Genomic DNA, 20030 nt, shown 5'->3' with positions numbered 1-20030 from the left:
TTAAAAGTACCCGTTTAATAGATCTTAAGATACCCAAGTGAACACCTACTGTGTTTTTGTTAAGGGAGATGTCTGTTTTTAGTGGCTTCTAATACAGTGTAGCATTACTGAGTGTCTACCAGATTGTTTTTATATTATCTTTTCCTCCCTTTTTATAGACATGAAAAAGTATCTTAACTTTAATCTGGGATCGTCTTGTCTTGCCTCTAATCACTTTTGCGTCCTTAAATTCACGATGAGCTGTATTTGAAAATGAACACCTAGGACATACATTCTTTTTCTCGATGTATTCCCGGTATGGAAGACCTAAAGATAGAAGTAGGGCCTTGAGTTGTTTTCATTTCTTGTGTTGTAGCCATGCAGATGCATAGCTTGAGGGAAAGGAGCCCCAGGCTCTGCTGACATCTGCTCTAGGGACTCCATCCAGACAATGGACACAAATACGGAAATCCATATTTCCAATTGATTCCCTTGTCTATCCTGTTTTTGAAATATAACAACTCCAAATATCTTCATTACCGTGTCTTCTTAGTGAGGTAAAGGAGTGCATGTGCTGGAAGTATATTTTCGTTGTTCTAGTTTGATTTTGTTCATTTTGTTATTATTGTGTCATCTCTGGTGGTTGTTAAAATTATATTATTTATATTTATATTATAACAGCTTGTTTAATGTCCCAGGCTGGCCTTGAAATTCCCATGTAGCTTAGAATGATCCTGATCTTCTGATTCTCCTGCCTTAAAACTTTCTAGTGCTGGGATTACAGGTTTGTGTCATCATGCCTAGTTTATGTGGTGCTGGGCCTCAAATTTGATGCTAAGTATGTGGTACTTAAGCACTTTACCAACTTGGCCATGTCCGTACCATCTCTGTTGGCTTTTGAGGTATGCTGAATTCTTTGGAGGCATCCGTTCCAAGAAGAGCCATCCCGCAGAGAGGGATACAGACTTTGCGGGGTGCCCATCTCCAACTGGTAAATTGTAACACAACCTGTACACTAAGGCTCTGGGAACACACTGAAGAGGGGATAGAAAGATTGTGAGAGCCAGAGAACCAGCACATTTTATGAGATAGTGTCATCTCGATATGGCATAGAGACACACCTATGAAATCTTAACTATAGCTAGCCTAAACACCTGTACCATGACATTAGTTGATACTCAGTGTGGATATGAAGAGAAGCCTCCCTACAGGCAACTAGTAGTTGCTAAACTGTCTTCTTCAGTTTTAGTTGGGGTTTCTATTGCTACGATGAAACAACATGGCCAAAACTAAAGTCATGGGGGAAGAGTTTTATTTCGTTTATCCTTCTCTGCTGTAGTCCGTCATAGCACAGGAGCTCAAATAGGGCAGGAAGCTGGAGGCAGGAGCTGGTGCAGAGGCCATGGAGAGGTGATGTTTACTGGCTTGCTCCCCATGGCCTGCAGCCTGCTTTCTTACTGAATCTAGGGCCAGAATGAGCTGTAGCCAGAAGCTGTGTGGAGTCCCACAAACTGTTCTCCAGCTGATTGTGAAGAGCAAGGAAGAAACCTTTGCAAGGGTATCCATGACTGCAGACGTTTAGTTGGGATAGATGGACATGGAAGGCTTCTGTGACAACCCCCAACTCCACCCCATCTCACTCAGGATGATATTTTCTAGTTCCATTCATTTGTCTACAGATTTCATGAAGTCATTGTTTTTAATAGCTGAGTAGTATTCCATTGTGTAAATGTATCACATTTTCTGTATCCATTCCTCTGTTGAGGGACATTTGGGTTCTTTCCAGCTTCTGACTATTATAAATAAGGCTGCTATGAACATAGTGGAGCATGTGTGTTATATGTTGGAGTATCTTTTGGGTATATGCCCAGGAGTGGTACAGCCCAGACCACAAACATGGCCTTCTACTACAGTCGGCCCCCAGCCCCAATCATGGCCTCTACAGCAGCATGGCCTGGATATCACTATGGCCTCAGCAGTAGCATAATCCACAAGCATCATCATGGCTTCAGACTGCAGCACAGATCATAGACATCTGCATGAACTTCAGAGGTAATATAGGCCACAGACATCAACACAGACACCAGCTTCAGGAAAACCACAGACCCAGACTTGGCCCTTGACAGCAGAATGGACCTGGATATCACCATGGCCTCAGGTCGTGGTACAGACTCCTGAAATCAGTGTGGTCCCTGGTGGCTGCAAAGCTCACAGACATCAACATAGCTTCAGGCTGCAGAAGCTGCATTTCTTATATTTGGTTGAGCAGGCATTTAACATTAGCTGTGTGTGTGCATGTGTGTGTGTGCGAGTGTGTGTGCTTCCTTACATTGTCATGGGAGAATATCCACTGCTTTTAATTTTATTCAAATCTTGGTAGAAAATATTATTAGGACATATATAGGAATCATATGGAACATAAAATAATTCGCCAACAGATGGCATCAGTCAAATTTCATAACCTACTGGATTATTACTAAGTATATTTTAAAGGATTTTTTTCATTCTAACATGATGGATACCTAGACTTGAGCAGTGAGAATATGCATGTACTTGAGTGCACTGTGTTCTAAAGGACTTAAGTGTTGCTGTGGTCATTAGTAACTTAATAGTTCTTCTTCTTTTTTTTTTTTGGTTCTTTTTTTTTTTTTTTTTTTTTTTTTCGGAGCTGGGGACCGAACCCAGGGCCTTGCGCTTCCTAGGCAAGCGCTCTACCACTGAGCTTAATCCCCAACCCCTAACTTAATAGTTCTTAATTATCCAGCTTATTCTTTTTAGTCTTTTTTTCTCAGAATGATAGTTTCAAGCTTACACTTTGGTTACTTTTGATTGACAAATTAAATTTGCTTGTCTGTTTTCATTTTCATGTTACTTTTTCTTTTAATAGAGTTTTTTCCTGACTAAGACATTGCAATTTGGAGGTGCTGGGTATTTAGATGAGAGAGTAACCCGACTTAGAAATCACTTCTCTAGGATCATTCACATGTTTCTGCCTCCGTCATGTCTGGGCTAGCTAGGTTATGCCACCTAGGCATCCTTGTCACAGGAGGAGGTTCAAACCATAGTGTTCCGCAGGTGGCTTGCCTGCTTGGCTTCTTTGACCATGTAAAGACATCCTGTTCACATTAATTTGTAGTTTCTTTGTAATGTTAGGGTTAATTATAGTCAGATACCGGTAAGGACATGTAGGGAGGATTGGAATCCAGTTGGAGTTGAAACTAACCACGCAGCACTGAGGAACATTGACAGAATTGTAACTGAGAAAAGGAGGAAATATTCCAGTGGTCAAGGTGAACATGTTTGTTGCTTCATAGAAAAGCAAAGATAACTCCTCTTAGACTCAGTGGCTTTAAAGGGGTCAGCACCCTCTATCTCTCATGATATTATCAAAAAACAATTTACAAGAAATGTCTGGTGAAGATATATATATATATATATATATTTTTTTTTTTTCATGGCATAGTGAATATCAGCTCCAGTTTGGTCATTGTCACTGTATGCACTCTGTTCCCACAGAAACTTTGTGACTGGTTAATTGACAGGGTCTCACTGTGTCTGAATTCTGATATGAATATTCTCTTTTATTTATTTGTTTTTAATTTTTGTTGGTTATTTTTTATTTACCTTTCAAATGTTATCCTTCCTGGTTTCCCTTATGCAGCCCCCCTTTCCCATCCCTCCCTCATGCTTCTATGAGGGAGCCCCCCGACTCCTGCCTCAGCACCCTAGCATTCCCCTACACTGGGACTGAGCCTTCAAAGGGCCAATGCCCTCCCCTTCTATTGATGCCAGATAAGGCCATCCTCTGCTACATATATGCAGCTGGAGCCATAGCTTCATCCCTGTGTACTCTTTGGTTGGTGGTTTAGTGGGAGCTCTGGGGGATCCGGTTGGTTGATATTGTTGTTCTTCCTTTGGGGTTGCAAACCTCTTCAGCTCCTTCAGTCCTCCAACCTAACTCTTCCATTGGGATCCCTGTGATCAGTTCAATGGCTGGTTACAAGCATCCACCTCTGCATTGGTCAGGCTCTGGCAGAGCCTCTCAGGAGGCAACTATATCAGGCTCCTGTCTGCAAGCACTTCTTGGCATCAGCAATAGTGTCTGTGTTTAGTGGCTACATATGGATGGATCCCCAAGTGGGGCAGTCTCTGGATGGCCTTTCCTTCAGTTTCTGCTCCACTCTTTGTCCGTGTATTTCCTTTAGACAAGAAGAATTCTGGGTTCATATTTTTGAGATGGGGTTGGCCCCATTCCTCAACTGGGTGCTATGCCTAACCTCTGGAATTGATTTTCTCTACCCTTTATTGGGTATTTCAGCTAATGTCATCCCTGTTGGGACCTGAGAGCCTCTTGCTTTCCTGGCATCTGGGACTTTCTAGTGGCTTCCTCCATCGCCCATTGCTACACACATCTGTTCAATTTCCTGACCCTCTGTAATCTTCCTTGTCTCCTCCCACACCTGATCCTATCCCCTTTTCCCCTCTCCCTCCTCTATTTCCCCAAATCCCTTCCCACCCTCTACTTCCCATGATTATTTTGTTCCCCCTTCTAAGTAGTAGTGAAGCACCCACACTTTGGTCTTCCTTCTTCTTGAGCTTCTCATGGTCTCAGAGTTGTATTGTGGTATTGTGGGTATTTCAAGCTTTTTTCCTAATATCGAGTTATCAGTGAGTACATACCATGTGTGTTCTTTTGTGACTGGGTCACCTCACTAAGAATGATGTTTTCAAGTTCCATCCATTTGTCTACAAATTTCTTTAAGTTATTGTTTTAATAACTAAGTACTACTCTATTGTATAAATATACCACATTTTCTGTATTCATTCCTCTGTTGAGGATCATCTAGGTTCTTTCCAGGTTCTGGCTATTATAAATACTGCAGCTATGAACATAGCGGAGCACGTGTCCTTGTTGTATGTTGGAGTATCTTTTGGGTATATGCCCAGGAGTGCTATAGCTGGGTCCTCAGGTAGTACTATGTCCAATTTTCTGAGGATCTGCCAGAATGATTTCCAGAGTGTTTGTACCAGCTTGCAATGTCACCAGCAAAGGAGGAGTGTTCCTTCAACAGAACATCAATGGCCCAGGCTTTAAGATTCACAATAGACAAATGGGACCTCATAAAATTGCAAAGCTTCTGTAAGGCAAAGGACACTTTCAGTAGGATTATATGGTAACCAACAGATTGGGAAAAGATTTTTACCAATCCTACATCTGATAGAGGGTAATATCCAATATATACAGAGAACTTAAGAAATTAGACTACAGAGAACAAAATAACCCTATTAAAAATGGGGTACAGAGCTAAACAGAGAATTCTCAACTTAGGAATTTTGACTGGCTGAGAAGAACCTAAAGAAATGTTGAACATCTTTAGTCATCAGAGAAATGCAAATCAAAATGACCCTGAGATTCCACTTCACACCAGTCAGAATCGCTAAGATCAAAATCTCAGGTGACAGCAGATGCTGTCTAGGATGTGGAGAAAGAGGAGTATTCTCTTTTAAAAACATTCTATTTATTTTGTGCGAGCATGTGTAAATGTGGCTATACATGTGTCTAAGGAGGTCAGATCTGAGGACAACTTGTAACAGTCTTTTTTTTCTCCCAGGGAATTAAATTCTGTTTGTTAGGCATTGTGGCAAGCACTTTACCCACTGAACCATCTTAAAAGTTCTGAGACTGATTTCTAGATGTCTGCTTTTCGGATATGCAACTATACATCTTAAAGGTATCAGGATCCCCTGAGTGCAAGTATGCAGCTAGTTTGGTGTGGTGTCCTGGAAGTACAAGAAAGCATTAGTTGATCCACAGTGAAAGGTGGTGGTTACGTGTCTTCTTGATTGGAATTACTTCATGGAAACACTTCATAAATGCATGGCTTTATTTCAGCCGGCAATAGTTTCATATCAATGTAAGAAATATTGAGAATCAATAGAAGGAAGTGAATGATTATAGTGATTATAGTGATTATAGTGAATGATTAGCACAGAGTGGTAGCAAGGCAAAGGGAGAGCATGAACTCTTAAGGAACTGTCAGACTTATAAATGCCTTTTGAAGACGCTCTGCTAGCCATTTGGGACTGATTCGATGGTTGACAGTGTAACTGAAGTAGCTGCATAGGTCAACATAGGTTGCTTTATATAAAATTGTGCTCAAACTATCTTAATCTTAGTGGATTTGATGGTATAAATTATTTTACAGATTGTAATAGGAAAAAACTAAAACAGGGATAATCTTATGTTTCTCAACCCTACTTGTTATTATCTTGAACTTAATATTGTGTCCAGTGTGTTCCTGATCATTCAGGAAGTACAGACAGAACAACTGCAATGGTGCTTAGAAACAAGATGTGTGGGTCTGGGCCCGGAAGAGAGAAGATGTTGATTTGTTTTATTCACTAACAAGATGACAGTAGACTCAACTCTTAGGTTTATATGGATGCAATTTTTTTTTCTTGCATCAGTAACCTCTGTAAAGTGCTACAACATCTTGCTTTTCTGAATAGTCTTTGTATTTTTCATCTTCATATACTCTTTTCTGATTTGTTGGAGTTATGTCAGAGAAATTAGAGAGTAAAATAAAAGATGTGATAAGTAAATGATTTGAAGTACTTTGGCCTTTCGTGCGAGGGATTGGATGTAGGGTGTAGAAAGTCTTGTATGTGGAACTCATCCATCATCTCTGAGCCGTATTCCTGGATGCTGATCTAATGCCCCCCCCCCCCCCCCCGAATTAGTCACCCTTTTACAGAGCTGGAAATTGTAGTCTCATTAGGTTTATAACTTTGAGATTGGGGTTGGGCCAAAATTCATTCTAAGGTAGGACGTGTCTTGCTTTCAGTGGAGCATGCTGTTGCTTTTGGTTCAAGATGACTGGATCTTTTGGGATCACTTCCTCTGAGCATGTCTGGCTCTTTAGACACTATTTGAAAAGGTTGTTTGTGATACTGTCATTGGACTCGCCCATTGATAAGTCAGAGAAGGCCCATCTGTTCCTAGGCAGTCCATCCTTTAGCTAGCCTTAGACCAAGAGCATGTCCTCTCATCATCTGTACTGACTTTGAATTCTGCTGAGGCTCGTCCTGTCCTTAGCACTTTTGTTTTGGACTCCTTGATTTGATTCATGGAGTACAACGTAGGAACCTCACCTCTTATGTCTTCCATGAGTGTCTTCTAGGCGTTCTCTGTATTTGCCTCATCTTATCATGGATATGTCAGAGTTTTTAGGGCTACCCTGCTTTTAATCACACCTTAGAAATGCACTTATAGGTCTTAATCAGACCCTCCAGACACATGCATTTTAAACTTTTGATATCAGATGTGATCATTTAAACAACAGGATTTTTTTGTGAAGTAACATTTATTTGGAGCCTTCTCTTATACCATTTTAATGCAATTTTATTGTAGGAAATATACCTGGCAGTGTAGTGACAAAAGTAGGTTCCTCCCAGAAGTTATTGTGGGTAGCATATAAGTGTGGCTCACACACACCTGAGGCCTATCTGATACTGTCTCCTGTGTGAACTCTCCTCTAGCATTATCCATTTGGTTCTTTCTGTGAAAAATTAAAATCTATGAACCTTTAGACTTTTTTTGGAAGCCATCCTCAAACCCTTAAGGTTTGGATTGTCCTAAAACCACTTTTTTTTTTTTTTTTTTGGTTCTTTTTTTCGGAGCTGGGGACCGAACCCAGGGCCTTGCGCTTCCTAGGTAAGCGCTCTACCACTGAGCTAAATCCCCAGCCCCCTAAAACCACTTTTATGCACATAGAAAATCTAGTGTTAGCTTTTTGTCCCTTTTAGATCGTGAGCTGGATATGTCCTCACTGCTGTTGACCATAGGAAGCCATCAGTACAGATTTTTAGTTTACAATCATGCCAAGTGGTGTGTTAAGAATTTGTTTAAAAATTAAGTCTGAGGTTGTGTGGATATCCCTATGTGCACATGTGGATGTCCCTATGTAGACAGGTATGTGCACATGTGAAGCCCATGTGGAGGAGTTAAGAGGGGACAGTGCAAACTTTCCATTTCTAATTTACTGATTTGAATTTTATTTCCACACATTAAGTTACCTATGAAATATGAGATCAATTTATTATATACCCTTGGCCGACCTGGGCTTCACTTTGCAGACAGGCTGGTCTTGAATTCATAGAGTTCTGCCTGAATCTGCCTCCGGAGTGAAAGTTCTAGGATTAAAGGCTTGTGCTGTCATACCTGACAAGATGAAATATCAACATATTTGTAAGCACAGAGTTGCAATTCACAAGTCTGTGAATGTAACCCTGGAAGGTGAGATAAGACATGGAAAGAGCTGCTGCAGCCCTAGTAGCCAGTGATGCTCAAATCTTGGCTGTGGTCATGGTGGCCAGAATGACTGATGACAAGATTTTACCCTGAACAAACCTAGAGTCAGAAACCGTGACTTTTATAGTCATCATTTGTTAGTAATCTTAAAGAAGACAGCCTAAAGTAGGAGATATTTACCAGTTCTTGTGCATGGTTTTTCTTGGGTCTCTAATATTTTTTAATTGCTTTTAAATGTAAAATAAGTATAAGTTACTTAATACGAAGGAAACTAGTTGGAAAAGTTATATTGGCAAGAAATGAAAAAATGCGTCTAGCCAGTGTTATTAATTTTGACAGGTGAATCCTGTTTCCTTCTGGTTATTTGGTCAATGCTGCTGTCTTATGTGTATGCTAGCTCTATCTGAAAAAGCAAGGAGTATGTATGTATGTATGTATGTATGTATGTATGTATGTATGTGTATGTGACTGGGATCTGATTCTGCCTTTGGTAATTTCTCTGATGATCTGATGACTTATGTGAAGCTACTAGAAGTGAATTTGGTTTGTCAGTCCGTCATCGATCTGGTGACATTTGACCTTGAGAGAGTAGGTTTCCTAGACACATGAACTCATGCCCTGCAGAGCTATAGTCCTGAATTTCTATTTTTAAATCCATGTTAAACTTGAGGAATTTTCATTGCTTTCTGTGGTTAGTCTGTTGTAAGACTTTGTCTGCTTCACTTGTGTCTCCCTCTGAATCTTTGTGATCCATTAGACAGCTTATGCCTGACTAAGACACCCATGCTCTCCTGAGACCTGGCAAGTTCAATGCCATGAGAAGAGCCATCGTTAACAACACTATACACGTATGCTGTGTTTATCCTTCAATCTTGGAAGCCTAAGCATGGATGAGCTGTATCTATAATGCTATTCATAGATATGTTTTTATTCTTTGTGTCTTGTACTTAGGTACTGATGTTATTTTTGACCAGTGTTGACATCTGTAATTATTTTTAATTAAATGCACAGATGTCTTTCAAATAGAAATTATTGAGTGTTTATTTTGGACAAATATTCTTAGTTTGAGATTAACATATTTTTGAACAACTACTAATTGGTTATAATGTAAACTATTGTCACTTTTGTTAGATGAAACCAAATTATAGTAACATGTTTAGCATGTGAAATTTTTTGTAGAAGTTTTATGAGCAATAATAAAACAGCTTATGCTACTTAGCAAAGAGGAAAGTGGAGAACGGGTAATATTTTCCCTGTAGCAAATCACCTTTTTGTAGTCATATGGCATAGTAAATGTTACAGCTAGCACATACCTATACTCACCCTTTCGACAAGGATAGATTTTTCCTGTTGGGATTTATTGACCGTGAAGGTGCTGGCGTCCTTTGCTCGATGCCTCTGTGGAGACTGGAGGACAGAAAATCGGTTCAACCCAGAGCTCCTGTTAGACTTCATGAAACAGCTGCAGAGGTGTTTGGGTAGTTGGTTTGATTTCAGCTGCTTTCCCCCTTAACATTTTTGTCTTATTTATAAATTATTATATTTTGGGGGGAATCAAAATAAATCCAAAGCTAAGATTGCTTTTTTTTGTTATGAACATTCCAAGCATAGCCAATAATTTTATCTCTAAATATATTATTCAGGGTTATAAAACATCGAAAAGTACAGGCTCTTCCTCCAGAAGAGCAAAGATTTTGTGATCCTATGATTTTAAAATCTCAAGGCCCCCTTCATGCCCAAGTAGTCAAAAGTTGTGGGTATTTTAAACGTTGTTATGGTGGCAGCCACAGTGTTTATTTAGAGCCACCATTTGGGATGTACAGAGAAAGAATGCAAGAGAAAAGAGAAGGCCAGGAACCCTTGCATTTGTTACCTTTCTGACAAAACACTCAACAGAAGCAGCTCATGGGAGAGTGCTTAATTTTGTCTTACACTCTCCATCAGTCATGATGGAGACGGTGTGGCTCTTTGGAGCAGTAAGTGGAGTTCTTCACGTGCTGTAAGAATATGATTCAGACTCTAGGCATCAATAAATATATATCTTTCAAGTGCACCCTTGGAGGCCACATGTCTGAAAGGTGCAAAAGCCTCCCGAAATAGCACCATCAGTTGTGGAAGAAGTGTTCAGTTTTGAAGTCTGACTTTGACTGCCATGCACGGTTTGGTTGCGATGATTATGCTTACTTCTCTGACTTTATTTTTTTGGCATATATATCAACTCTTTTACCTTGGAGATAAAGTGACTTATTAGCTGGAACATCAAAAGTGTGTGTGTGTGTGTGTGTGTGTGTGTGTGTGTGTAATATAGGACGCACACTGGTTCTATATTATATATAGTTATTTAGTGTTCATCAGTTCTCCCCTATTTTGTGCTGGAGGAGATGGTAAGGAAATAGCTGCCTTTTGTGATGTCCATTCTTTGCTGTGCTGTTGAGGTCTTTAGTCCCGTGGCAGGCAGCTCTTTTATATTGAAAAACATCAAGGACTGCTGGGATTGCATGGACTGAGGCTCACTCATTGGCTGATGCGTCTTGGGTTCACATGCAGTTTGAGTCCCCTTTGCGAATTAGTAGGAAGGTGGTGCTTTATTCCATGGTGTTTAGAGGTGAGGCCTTTGTAATGAGATTGGGAGTAGACAAGCTCCTCAGGGTGGACTCCAGTTACTGAATTCCAGTGCTTTCCAGTGTTCAGAAGAGACGTGTACTCCTGCCTCCTGTTTCGAGCTGTGTGACGCCTTGTGTTTCCCCAGGACTTTCCCAATGAGGAGACTGTTATTAGATGCTGACCTATGAAGCCTCTAGGACTGTGAATCAAATAACCTGTTAAAGCCTCAGGTATTTTGTTATAGCAGCACAACTGGACTCACATATAGCTCACTGGAGTGTATTTGGCTGGATGCTGCCTCATTCTCAGGTAAATTAAATTAGGAGAAGCATCTTGATCACAGATAAAGATAATCAAAGCTACATCCAATGAGGCCCATTTCCTTGTCACGCAGCACACGGCAATGGGATATAGAGAGGAAGAATTTCAGCTCAGTATTTGAATTGTGTGCTTGAGAGCAGTAAACTGCTGTGCACTGGCATAGGAAAGAGGCTTGGACTTTAAGAATGCTTCTTTCTTTTCTTTGCTCTCTTTGTCTTGCAGTTTTCCCATTATATTAATTATCTCTATAGCTCGTGTTAGGTTACACTAAAGAATCTGAAAAATTCAAGTGAATGTCGAAGTCAGAAAAGAAAGCCAGTGATCGTACATCGGCAATTACAAAGGGGCATGAATGGTCTGGTTTGGAAGCATTGTCATAGGAAATATAGACTCCCCCTTTCCCAATGCTTCGTCACAGAAGTAATTGGAGAAAGCTCATTAAAAGACACCCTGGGGTGCTGGGTGTGAAATAGTGGGCTGTAGACCAGCAGTGCCTTCAGCACCCAGGCACCCTCATTCCGATTCCTCGAAGAGCAGCCATCTGGATCCAGCTTTCCCATTTCTGAAGTCAAAGACTGGAAGCCAGTGATATGTAGCATTGGCTATGCTTGGTGGTTTATGGGTGTAATCTAGCACTAGGAGGCTAAGAAAGGAAGATTACTCAGTTTAAGGCTAGTCTGCACTACCTAGTAAAAACTTTTTCTAGTTCTGTGTGTGTCATTCACGAGTTCCTGTAAAAGGCAGGCAGGTGTCTTTGATTCCTCACTGAGGCTCTTGGTACATGTGTAATTATTCCATTCTCCTCCTGTGCGTGCATTCACATCACTTTCATCAGTGGAGCCTTTAACTATTTTTTATGAAACGGCAGTTCCTCAAATAAATCTCCTGCTTTCATCAGGGTCTCAGTCCCATTTTCCTGTCACTTTTCACTGCCTGATCCTGTCGACATTTTATTGAAGGTTTGCACACATACAGAATGGGCTGAAAGCTGCATGGTACATGTCTGCATTCTTCAGTCAACATGGCATTGTGCCTGCTTTGCCATGCACTCTTCCTCTATAGAGCCATCTTTCTTTTCATGACAGGGACTTTCAGAGTTGCTAACTTCCTCCTAACTGCACACAACTATCTAGCCGGAGCTCGTGTTTGTATATGACTATGATTCACGCACATACATTTATATACAGTGAAGTGCACAGGTAGTAGACACCTATCACGTTCTGGCAGTATTTATACCTGTGTAATTCAAACCCATCAAGGTATTAAAATTATCAATGCTAAGAAGTGCCTCTTGACCACAAAAACAAACAAATAGAAAATAAAGCAACAGTAACAATTTAAAAAAAAACCCTCACAGCAGGTTTTGTATTTCTAGATAATCAGACAAGGCATTTGGTGTTAAGCTGCAGAAGTTTCCTAATGATTTTTGTCAATCCAGGCTAAAAATATGTCCATTCTTTTAGAGACTTGAGGACAGCGGAAGGGATCTCCAGCTGACTGTAGTTGTCATGGACGATTCTGGTTGCACTGGTAGTCTCCTGATTGCCATGACTTTGTCTCTTATCCTGACTTTGTTCCAGAGTTTACTTCGTGTAGAGGAAAGACTTGGCAATGCTGTTGATTCTCCTAAAGACCCCGGGGGCTGGTCTCCTGGTGGTCTTTGAGCCCCGGTCTCTGTAGAATGTCTGGAGGTTGTTAGTGACTCTGCACGTATATACAGGCTTAATGCTCTTCAGGTGTTGTTTTGTGGTGAACAGCTAACTTTGAAGAGGAGAGACATTTGGAAAGCCCCCATAATTATCTAAACTGAGGGTTTTTTCTGTGAGCCTGATGATGTGGAAGGAACTCTCTCTTCTGGGGTGGAGTCTCACAGGAAAAATTGGGGTTTGAGTGGATCTCAGTTTCTGGTAGAGGTCTCAGGTCTCTGATCCCACCTGCAAATAGCCGAGTTGGCTGCTGTGGTATTTATAGCAAGATGTGGCTCCTGAGAGATCTCAAGAGGTTGTCATGGGAGTGATGGACAGCCCCCTTACTTACTGTAAAGTGTTGTGCACCTTGTGGTGTCTATAGTGCATATTGTACAGTCATTTTTATGAATAAACTGTGGTTTATTTATGAGGTTAAGAAAAAAAAGTGCCCCCTGGCCCTTTACAGTCAGCGACTCATTACTAGTACTTTCCAGAGGAATGTTTAATTCTAATTTTTTTTCTCGTAAAAAATGAGTTTTCTGTCTTGTGTTACCTAAAGGAAACAGGATGAGGTCTGTGACTCGCTTATGTTTGCACAGACTAGCCATAGGTCTTTAATGACTGACTATTTTCCATAGGAAAAACTTATAGTTTCTAGTAGCACAGTGTTTTGATACATTTCTGCTTTCATAGACCTGAAGTTTTAACTGGCATCACAATCTCCCAGGGTTTAAAAGTAACGATTGCCTACCCACTCAGTACCCGTGAGCTCAGCTGATTAGAGCTACTGCTGTTTCTTCTGGTCTTTGGAACACAGGGAGAGCAGTTGTTCCAGATAATCATTTTTAAGTGTTGTACAAAATATTACATTTTAATATACTGGGGGAGCATAGCTGTTGTGTAAAGCTATTTTTTTGATGTGGTTCTTTGAAAGCAGTTTCGTAGCAAATCATATTCTCTGTAGCCTCCCCTTAGGTGTGTGTACATTTTTTCTTTTAAATCATTTCCTTACTCTAGAGTCTGCTTAGGTTGCTTTGGTATAGGAAGATTTGTGGTCCTTTCAACTTTTTGTTTCATTTTCCTTTTTCTTCCTTTTTACTATTTAAACCCAAAGGTAAGTTTTATTTTTGTACATTCAAAAAATACATTTAATACTGCGTTTTTTTATCTATATCATCATAAAATTCATTCATGTGAGCAAACCCTCCCACCCCTATAAACTCAATGGATAAAAAGGCGTAGAGTTAAATACACCTTTCTCTCCCTCCTTTGCCTTGCTGCCCGCTTCTCTTCCTGTGAGACATCTCGTATGAACAGTGTGTTGGTACACACTTAGTCTGCATCATGCTAGGCTTCTGAGTCTTCTCAATTTTCAGAATTTATTTGTACCTAAAATCAGGACTTGTTGCTCTCACTGACACCCATGCAGAGCAGGGACTAGAGGTCAGCTGGCATGCACACTGACACCGAGGCTGTCCACCAGCACTTGTCAGCTCTCCTCCTGGCTCCAGGCCCTTCTTTTGGCCTGCTTGGTATCATATTTTGCATACTCATGATTTTTGTTTTCACTTTTTAAACGACCTTCAACCATTTTGCTTAAATTCCTTCTAGAACCCCTGAGTGTGTGAACTTTGTGGCCTACAGCTGAGAGATTACAGGTGTTAGAAGCTTCATTTAGGTGTTGGCCATGAAGCCAATGTTAATGTAATATATTTGCCATGTAAAGTATATTTAAATAGAAACATATACAGCAAGATTTGTGTTAATTCTGTGGTCATGATGTGACCAGAAGCTTTCAGTAAATTAACCCTGTATTTTCTCTGTGTTCATTGCTTCTTTATAGGTCTGTAATCATAGTGGCTTTGTATGATAACATTAACTACCATGAGTGAATAGCTTCTCCATATTGGTAATTTAAACACCTTCATGTATTAGTTGTCTGTACAAAAGCAGGTCAGGTCATAGAGCAGTGTACCATCATTTTAGGTAGAGATGGCACTGTATGTGGACGGGTGAGGCAGAGAGGGTGGGTTTCTACTTTTCTGCTGTCTTCCGGCTAACTTCAGGCTTATGGAGCTGTTTGGATGATTGTAGTTTAAAATGTTTGACTCTGTGCTTGCAGTTGGCTTCCTACACTGACTGCAGTTGGCTTGCTCGTCACCGTCTCTTCAGATCTGCTGTGGACTGATGGTGCCATGCAAGTGTGAAGTGAGTGGATGCTCTGGGCTCTTCATTATACAGTAATTTGGCAATCTATTAGTTTACATGCTCATAACAGAGTTACTCCTTTTGATTTAGACGAACATTACATTTAGTGACAAAGTATTTGCCCTGTCCTCAGGTAGCTTAAGATCTGACAGACTAGGGTCTTAACTGATGGAGTGTTGTTTTGAGCTGTGAATGACTTGTGTAGAAGCAACACATACCTATAGCAAGAGGAGACTCCTCAGTTTCCAGTGCGGAAGGTGAGATGATGGCTGATCTCCTCCTCCTCCTCCTCCTCCTCCTCTTCCTCCTCTTCCTCTTCTTCCTCCTCTTCCTCCTCCTCCTCTTCCTCCTCTTCCTCCTCTTCCTCCTCCTCTTCCTCCTCCTCTTCTTCCTTCTCCTCCTCCTCCCCCTCCTCCTCCTCCCCCTCCTCCTCCTCCTGCTCCTCATTACGAGGTTGCTATTATTCTTATCAACAGGTTCTTGCCGTGCAACTCAGGCTGGCCTAGAACTCATTTTCTGACCTCCGTCTTTGAGTCCCAGGATTATAGGAGCAGACATCATGCTAGGTAAGACAGTTTTTAATGTAATAAACCATTAGTGGCAGTTCTTCACTTTGTGAAGCAATTGTACAGAGACCACATTGAATCAAACATGGTAGGCTGCTGTTGGTTGGTGAGGCCATGCTGTGGGCATTGAGGATGGGCTGTGCGTGGGCGAATCAGGACTCTTCACTGAAGCAATGTTTTGTCAGTAGATGGGACTTTGAGTCAGTTACCTTATGTATATAATTGTGGTGTTTTCCTCTTTAAGGAATAACAAATGAGTCATGAAGGCTTTGAGAATGATGCTGCCGTTCCGCGTTAGGAGGTAAACTGGAGGATGTTAGCTTCTGCTTACTAATCCTGGGCCTCAGTACTAACTGAGCATGTGTGCTGTAACTTATTCTCTATTCTGCCAGACCTAGCATGCAGGATTTTATATTCAGTGAACTTATTTGGAGACTCATAGATAAAAACCAGCTTATTTAGAATACTTAGGAAAATAAATTTAACCCAGAGGTTATTTTTCCTGTGTAGCAGTATTCTTTATAATTCTTTAAAACAGTTTTTTTAATATGTAATTAATGAGCTGACTTGAAGCATTTTTTAATTTTATTTGCCATTACCATTTTATTTGCTAAATTATTTCTGGGTGAAAATTTTCTCTCAATAGTAGAGAGTTTAAACATTTAAAACTGTTATGTACTTATACATTAGTAAGATTAATATAAAACTTTTAAATGCAGAAGTTTGTGGATTATTAACTCCACCATTTTTGCCTAAATGTGGACTATACAGAATAATAGTAGATTTTTTAAGATAATAAAGTAAAAAAGAAGTTGCTATTTGTCGAAATTAACTGGCAGTTTGGCATTTCACTTGGGTTTCTTGATATAGTGAGGCACATGAGGAATGGTTTATTTTTGTTTTGCTCTTTGTATATATTGCTCTGAGTGTGTGTGTGTGTGTGTGTGTGTGTGTGTGTGTGTGTGTGTGTCTGTGTCTGTGTCTGTGTCTGTGTCTGTGTCTGTGTCTGTGTGGTGTACCTTGTGCACTGGAAGCTTTTCCCCTGGCATATTTAGGAGAACATTCACACTAATAGATACTGATAACATGAACTTAATTTTACATGACACTTTGAGAAGTTAAAAATAGTGAGAGAGTGATTGGGAGTCACATCAATTCCAAATCCGGTGATAGCTTATGTCACTTATTAACCGGCATTCAAAGTCATTTGTAGGATCTTTGGTCTGCAGTCAGTCCCTCATGCATTCATTTAATTGCATATTTTAACCTTTTGGCTTAAGACATCCAGACTGATTCCTCCTGGAGCTTGTGTTTAGTGGGGAAGAAAGAGAGAACCTTTCAAAGTGGAATTGTTGCAGGGATTTTGTTTCCATCACATGGTGTTTTCTCGTGGGTGCTCTTTTAGTTTTGAATAAATAAAGATATTCCCAGTTTGAAAATTATAGAATTTTTTAGAATTCTCATTATTGAATCTATTGCATTTATTATTAAAGATTTAGTAGTCACTTCTCTACTGATTTATACTGATGAAAAGATCCTTCTGAATGGGAAGAGGGTATTATACACACAGATAGTATTTGTGTTAATACTTCCTTTCCCACTGCTTTTCTCCCCTCAGACTTAATATTTTAATAAGACATTATCTACACAAAAGGCCACTGTTACAAAAGACAGACGTACCAAGAGATCTCTTAGACTTCTTATCCATATGCCCTGGGCCCATCTTCCCTGTGGCTGTCTGCTTTCTGTAGCTGTCAGGTTCTTGCACACTTGTCTTAACAAATGGCATTCTCATTAATATTGTAATGGGCCTTTGCCAACCAGTGGAAGCCATGTGCCTGAGGCAGCAATGTCCACTGTCAGTTACTTGCTGATGGTTATAAACCATTCCTTAAATATGCCTTGAGGCCAGTGATAGGTAAATAAATCACCATTTGAACTAAAAATTATTTACACTTGTATTCGCAAGCCAGGAGCATTGCTGCATGGTAAGGGGCAGCTGGTGTTTACCTGCTAGAGACTCATATGCGTGGGACCTGTAGGTGCCTGGTTGAGAGCGTCTCCATTGCCTCACGTCTGGAATCCCTCAGGAAAATGCATGGTGATGAATCACTCCAGAAGACTTCATTCACTTGATGCTAGTCAAGTACCAAGTATAGGAGCAAGGTTAATCAGAGGTGCAACCATTTCTAGGACTAAGGCATACCAGAGTCTGTGAAAAATATATCTGTCTGTAGCCAGTCTTTGCTACCTTGTGTGTTCTTCTTTTTCCACCCTGTATTCCCCGACCTCACCCCTATCACTAGATAGAAGAGAAAGAAGGATAGGATAGGATAGGATAGGATAGGATAGGATAGGATAGGATAGGATAGGATAGGATGGGGGTGGGGTGCAGAGAGAGACAGAGACAGAGATTCCAGAATCTAATTTCTTTCTTTTCATTTCTTTGAGGCCGACTACTAGCAAACTGCAGCCAACCCCACTGAATGACCACCAACCACAACTCTTGGGGCCCTAGCATTTATATATCCTCTGAAAAGTTCCCAGAATCCCAGATGTCACACAATCGCAGAAACTATTTGCAGCTGGCAAAATCATGCCTCTGCTAGAGCACGAAAGAAAGTACAGTCAGCTGCTGCTAGGCAGCCCTGTGTCTCCACATCTGAGATTAGAACGAAAACATATTCTTATAATATTTCTGTGTTTTTGAAACAAACCAAGATTCCAGAATCTTCATTACACTGTGTAAATGGTCAACACAAGGAGGAGGTGAGGGGTATGTCCACACTACTTCATATGCATCAATATGTCCTGCAAAGCCTAGGTGGCATTGCAGGTGGATGCTTTCAGGATGTACTGTCTGTTGACCATATGTCATGTGAATGACCCTGCTGAGTGGATAGCTTCATATCGAGCTCATGGAAACAGTTGTGTGAGCATTGTGACGTGGGAGTTGGCCATTCCTTCCCTGGTGCAGGTACTTTGTGTTCATTACCACCTCTTAGAAATAATAAAATTAATGATTTCTGCTCTTAAGTGGTTACTTTTCAGCGGAGCAAAATCCTTATTCACAGGTAATTACTGAGTGGATCATTTGATGCAAAAGCGTGACTTTTTTCAGTTTAAATATTCATACTCTTTTCATTGGTGTCAATGAAGCACATAGCAGATAGGTTTTTTTGGTGCTCAATTAGTTTAAAAATGTGTAGATGCATCAAATTCTGCTCTGGTGTGCATCAAAGCTGACCCTTTGGTGGTCTTGATGTATTGCCAAAGCTGCTTCTTCTGCAACCTGTAAGGTGTTCTCCAAGATTGAGATCTGGATATTGTTGTGTGGCTTTGTCTCTAATGACTGACTTCAAAATGACTGGTCTTTCCACTTCTCAGAAAGAAGTTCTGGCCAGCATAACTAGGGCCCTCGACTTGAGAATTTTAATCTTTAATTTAAAAATTTGTAAGTATATTATTTTATGTGGGTGCTTTGCAGCGTGCACGCGTGCGCCATGTGAATGCAGTGCCCTCAGATGCTGGGAGAGGGCCCTGAATTACCTGGAGCTGGAGTTAGAGGAGGTTGTGAGCAACCATTCGGGTGCTGGGGAGCAACCTGGCTCCTCAGAAAGAGCAGACTACTCTAACCCTCAACTGTTGCCCCAGCCCCACGCTACAGTGCTGACATTTGTTATAGTTGACCAAGTTTCAGTTGTGTCTTTGACTTCTTCCAGTTCTTTGGTTCAGGAAAAGCAGGCATTTTTGTTGCCTGATTTTGTTATGTTCTTTAAAAATAGCATGAATTCTAGAACCGCTTCTAAATCCAGCACATCTTATCAATCTTATCAATTTCTGCAGTCATATTGAGTTACATTTTCTTTTGATTAATGTCATTGATAATCTATATCTTAGTGTTTCTAGTGCTGTGATAAACACCATGTCCAAAGCGTCTTGGATAGGAAAGGGTTTATCTTACATTTCATACTCTATAGTTGAGGGAGATAGGGCATGAATTGATGGAGAAGCCATAAAGGAACAATGCTTAATGCTTTGCTCATCGTGAGTTGCTCAGCCTGTTTCCTTTTATGACCTCAGACAAGCTATGCAGGGATGGCACTACACAGAGTAGGCTAGGTCTTCTTCTATCAATCATTAATCTAGAACGTGGCCCAGAGGTGCCCACAGATCATTTTAGAGCAGCCATTTTCTCAAGTGAGTTTCTTTTTAAGTGGCTGTAGCTTGTGTCAAGTTGCCAAAGAACTAGCCGGCTCAGGTAAGATGAGCTGAAACTACTTTTGGATCTATTTGTTTGTTATTAATTAAAATTATAATACCACTATTAACTCATTGAAATATCAGAATTAA

At 40.5% G+C, this 20030-nt stretch overlaps 1 protein-coding gene across 21 annotated transcripts in view; it reads left to right on the top strand.

Annotated features, from left to right (window-relative positions):
* Positions 1–20030, top strand: part of Fars2 (phenylalanyl-tRNA synthetase 2, mitochondrial) — a 427082-nt gene that overhangs the window by 50049 nt on the left and 357003 nt on the right. For 4 of the 21 annotated variants that reach the window (XM_063276403.1, XM_063276407.1, XM_063276394.1 and 1 more), the window contains one exon: positions 15026–15111. The gene's annotated coding sequence lies outside the window, so the exon portion shown is untranslated. 21 annotated transcript variants of the gene reach the window in all.

This window comes from Rattus norvegicus, chromosome 17, assembly GCF_036323735.1.
Source record: "Rattus norvegicus strain BN/NHsdMcwi chromosome 17, GRCr8, whole genome shotgun sequence".
Lineage (NCBI taxonomy): Eukaryota > Metazoa > Chordata > Mammalia > Rodentia > Muridae > Rattus > Rattus norvegicus.
This window is presented reverse-complemented; position numbering and strand designations above follow the sequence as displayed.